The 5,590-nt window shown below is 29.1% G+C and overlaps 1 long non-coding RNA gene across 1 annotated transcript in view; it reads right to left on the bottom strand.

Annotated features, from left to right (window-relative positions):
* Positions 1-622: 622 nt before the first annotated feature.
* Positions 623-5,590, bottom strand: part of LOC145240017 (uncharacterized) — a 21,413-nt gene continuing 16,445 nt past the window's right edge. The window contains exon 2 of the long non-coding RNA XR_013862462.1: positions 623-1,607. This is a non-coding gene — a long non-coding RNA (uncharacterized LOC145240017). The remainder of the gene's footprint in view (positions 1,608-5,590) is intronic.

The raw sequence follows: 5,590 nt of genomic DNA, 5'->3' as shown, positions 1-5,590 counted from the left end.
CGAATCCAAAGATTTAAGAAAAAAATGTTAACAGAATATTTGTTTTCAAGTCAGTTTCTATTTAACCCATAGTTTGGACCCTAACAGGTACTACCAGTCCGGGTCAGAGTGGACCTGGGAGCAATGGCAATTAAGGGATGGCTCCACACTCCCCAAAGCCCGCAAGCTGGGGCCTCACCACTGGATATAGTTTAAGGTCATATCCAGGACCAGAATGATAAAGGATTAATGAGAAACGCCTTTAAAAAGATGTGTGGTCTAATTGTGAGTAAATGTGATTTTTCACACAAAAAATCTACACACATCAAAGTAATGTGGTTTTTCCCGCAGGGTGTGTCTTCATATGTATCACTAAATTTGATTTTCGGGAAAAAGAATATCCACACACTTCACAAGAATGAGGCTTTACCTTAGTATGAGTTCTCATATGTGTCACTAAATGTGATCTGTGAGAACAAGAATATCCACAAACTTCACAAGAATGTGGCTTTTCCCCAGTGTGAGTTCTCATATGATTCACTAAATTTATTTTTTGAGAACATGAATATTCACACAATGTACAAGAATGTGGCTTTTCCCCAGTATGAGTTCTCATATGATTTATTAAATTTGTTTTTTCAGAACAAGAAAATTCACAAATTTCACAAGAATGTGGCTTTTCACCAGTATGAGTTCTTATATGACTTTCTAACGAAGATTTTCGAGAACAGGAATATTCACAAACTTCACAAGAATATGGCTTTTCCCCAGTATGCCTTCTCATATGATTCACTAAATGTGATTTACGAGAACATGAATATTCACACAATTCACAAGAATGTGGCTTTTCTCCGGTATGAATTCTTATATGCTTCACTAAATCTGATTTCCGAAAACAAGAATATCCACACACTTCACAAGAATGTGGCTTTTCCTCAGTATGAGTTCGGATATGTCTCACTAACGTTGATTTTTCTGAACAAGAAAATCCACACACTTTACAAGAATGTGTCTTTTCACCAGTGTGAGTTCTTATATGACTTTCTAACGATGATTTTTGAGAAAAAGAATAACCACATAGTTCACATGAAAGTTGCATCTTCTCAGTATGAGTTTTCATATGAGTCATTAAATTTGATTCTTGAAAAAAAGAAAATCCACACAGTTCACAAGAATGAGGTTTTTCATCAGTGTCAGTTCTCATGTTTCACTGAATTGGATTTTCGAGAAAATAAATGTGATTTCTTAGAATATCGACACACTTCACACGAATGTGGCCTTCACGTTTTTAAAAATTCCTTCTTTTAAAAAGAGGCAGCCAAATTTACACTTAAGAAAATCCAAGAAAATTTTCGTACTTTACAAAGTATCCCAGTTATGTCACTTCTGTTGGTTGGTGCTATGGTTTTTCATACTGTATAAAATATTGTCTTCAATAATGTCTCATAAACTTCTTGCAATTTGTCATGCTATCTCTTTATGCAGTTTCATTTAATTTATTTTCCACACTATTCAGGCTTTTTTTAATGAAAATAATACTGCAATAATTTTTATAAAATAATGTTTAAAGGTAACGGGAATCCATTAAAATTAATTGAAATTCAATAAAGTTGTTCAAGCAGGAACATCTGTAAATATAAAAAATAGTGAAGTTTTAGTTTAAGTATCATTATTCACATATTAGTATTCTGTTTTTGTCAATATTATTGGACTCAACCCAAAACCTCTAGAGTGACCTAAAAATCATATAGGACACATTAAAAAAATAAGATATTTTATAACTTGACAACGAAACAGATGATGAGGCGTTACTTAAGGATATAGTCTGGAAACAATTATATTTAAAAATTGTATATGATTATCACTGTGGGGAATATATATATATATAGTTTCTCCACCGCAATGATAATCATATAAAAATTATAGGCATATATATACCTAATTATATCATTATATATATATATATATATATATATATATATATATATATATATATATATATATATATATGCATATTTATATATGCTTATTTATGGAAGGAAAGATAATTGTGTGTACGGGTTCTAGTTTAGATCATTCCATATACCAAATTATTTTCTTTACTTATGGCATTGATTGGCTGTCATGATATTTATTGAAGTACTTGCGAATCCGGAAGGATTCATAATCAGAACTAATAAACTAAAACTATTAAACTAAATTAGTTCTGAAACAATTCATAAACGTTTTTTTTTACTTAATTATGTATATATACACTTAATTAAGTAATTAATAAGTAATTATTATTATGTATATATATATGCGTGTGTGTATCATTGCAACGTCTAATATGGTATGTAAAGTTATTTTAGTAACTTTACAGGCAATTAAGGATGTTTTTAGGATTAGTAAAATCTATTTCATTAATATTTGTTTTGCTTCCAATATTTCAACTTCCAATTAGTTTATTCAAGTAAGAATATTGATAAGTCAGATTGTTTTCAGAACTGCACATTTAAAGATGTTATTAATATTAGGAACAATTATTTTATTAATATTTGTTCCTTAAGTTGTAATTATTATTTCCTTCATGGTTATTTGTTGGTTGGTTGGTTGGTTGGTTGTTTTACAGCATATCAACCCTTTTAAGGTTATTTAATGCCGAATCCGGTGATTTTGAATAAAATGTTTTTAATAGAATATATTTGTTTTTTCAAGTCAGTTTCTATTTAACCCATAGTTGGGACCCTAACAGGTACTACCACTTCAGGTCAGAGTGGACCTGGGAGCTATGGCAATGATAGGGTGGCTCCACACTCCCCAGAGCCTGTAAGCTGGGGCCTCACCATCGGATATAGTTTAAAGTCATAGTTATTTGTATTTTGTTCCAATATGAATGTGTTATCTACATAAACTTTTTCTGAATTGAACCAAACAACAGGAGTGTTAGCTTAGGTACTGTTTTCAGAACGATGCATAATCTCTTTCACAATGTGGTGGTAGTCAAACCTATGTATATGCTTTCACTGGCTCTCAAATAGGCATTTAAATTCAAATACCAGGTTTGTCCTTTGAAGCAATTAAGTCTCATGTTATGAGTTATTTATATATAAATTATAATTAGGTTTAAGGTTAGAAAGTTACTGTCGATTATGATTAATATTATTTGCTTATTAGAGCCAATCACCTGTACGTAATTTTTACGATTTTATACTTTTTCATCTATACTATATTTCTAATGCATTTGATTCCAATGATATATGGAATTAAATGCAATAGAAATACAGAAAGAGTATTAAGATTATAAAGAAAACTTGTTTATAGTTGGTAAGGCTTAGAGCATACAATTTATATATATCTGTATATACATATGATTTCATATATTTACATATGTATATATATATGTATATATACGTATATATATGTATATGCATATACGTGTATGTATATGTATATAAATGTATATATATACATGTATATGTATGTATATGTATATACATGTATATATATGTAAATGTATATACATGTATATATACATGTATATATATATGTATATACATGTATATATACATGTATATATATATGTATATACATGTATATATATGTAAATGTATATACATGTATATACATGTATATATATACATGTATATATATATATATGTATATACATATATGTATATGTTTATACATGTATATAAAAGTATATATATACATATATATTTATATATAAATGTGTATATATACATATATATATGTATAAATAAATGTATATATATACATATATATATGTATAAATAAATGTATATATATATATATATGTATAAATAAATATGTATAAATACATGTATATATACATATATACATATGTATAAATACATGTATATATACATATATACATATGTATAAATACATGTATATATACATATATACATATGTATAAATACATGTATATATACATATATACATATGTATATATAAATGTATATATACATACATACATATGTATATATAAATGTATATATATACATATATATGTATATATAAATGTATATATGCATATATATGCATATACATGTATATATAAATGTATATATGCATATATATGTATATATAAATGTATATATGTATATATACATATATATATGTGTGTGTGCATATATAAATGTATATACATATGCATATGTTGTATAGCAGGGGATTCATATTGGGGTACATATATAACGATGGCGATGAGAGTGACATTTATAACAGGTTTAGATGATGAGAATTCATTATTGATGTAATACTGTTCTTTTAAATCACAGGAGAGAATCATTACTTATGATGGAGGAGGAGACACACTACTTGAAAGGGTTTTATACAAAGTTCATTTAAGATGATAGACAAGGCACATTTACCTTTTAGTTGTTGAATGACAGCACGAAGACAAACAGTTTTACAAAAACATAGATGATTCTTTATTCATAGGACCGGTCGAATGATGATGACGTCAGGAATTCACATTTGTATCTAGATGGTGAAACTTCTACTCCTTCTCTAAGGGGACCTCTTCTGACCATTTCAACTCTTTCCGACTGACTCTGCTGACTGCTCGAACCTGACTGCCCGATTGCTGATCTGACTAACTCTAGCTCCTATATTGAGAATGCCCTTTTTGCTATGACGTCAAAAGTTTGCTTCCCAAACATGACCTATTCATATGGCTATGCATAGGTTTGTCCAAAATACACTTCTGCAAACAAAAGATTTCTCAACTAACCTATTATTTAACCTATGTTTTTACAATATATTTTTAATTTGTATTGTTCATTCTTTTTAGCTGACCTTTTTAATTCAGTTTTCATAAAAGAACGAACAATCAAATTCTTTTTACAATACAAACAATATCTAACCATTTATTAATGATGTTCTTTATTTCATTTGACCGGTCGACTGATGATGACGTCACGAATTCAAATTCATTTGTACATGGTTAAATGTTCTCCCTTCGCTTCTGAAGGGACCCTCCTCTGATCATGTCAACTCTTTGCAACCGACTTTGCTGACTGCTCGAAACTGTCTGCCTGACTGCTCGACCCCCCCCCAACCCTCTAATCTGCTAATCCTAGCTCCTATTCTTGAGAAATTCCCTTTCTGCTATGACGTCAGATGTGTGGTTCCAAATGTGACCACTCACGTGGCTCAGCATACGTTCTTCAAACACACTTCTGTAAACAAAGAATTTTAAACTAACCTATTTTTTCATTATATTTTTAATTTGTATTGTTCATTCTTTTTAGCTGACATTTTTAATATTCAGTTTAAAAAAGAATGAACAATCGATTCTTTTTACGATATAAACAATATCTAACTCTTTATAATAGAATTTAACAATAGACGAAATCCTTACATTAATGCTTAACCTTGCTTACAAGGTTCGAGTCTCACCGGTAATAACGACTTGATGATATTTGTGCTCCGAAATCTAAGTTGGGTGTACTTATTCCGAAGTACCTGTTTATCCAAATTACATATAAATAAATGAGACAGCTTTAAGAAAATAATTTTTCTCTGCAGATAATACATTAGTTATTAAACTGATTTAAGTCAAAAAGATCAAATACTACCACTAGACATTATTAGATTTAATATA

Source organism: Euprymna scolopes, chromosome 19 (assembly GCF_053919585.1).
Source record: "Euprymna scolopes isolate OS-2025 chromosome 19, ASM5391958v1, whole genome shotgun sequence".
Classification (NCBI taxonomy): Eukaryota; Metazoa; Mollusca; class Cephalopoda; order Sepiida; family Sepiolidae; genus Euprymna; species Euprymna scolopes.
The sequence above is the reverse complement of the archived record's forward strand: the minus strand, read 5'-3'. Positions and strand labels throughout refer to the sequence as shown.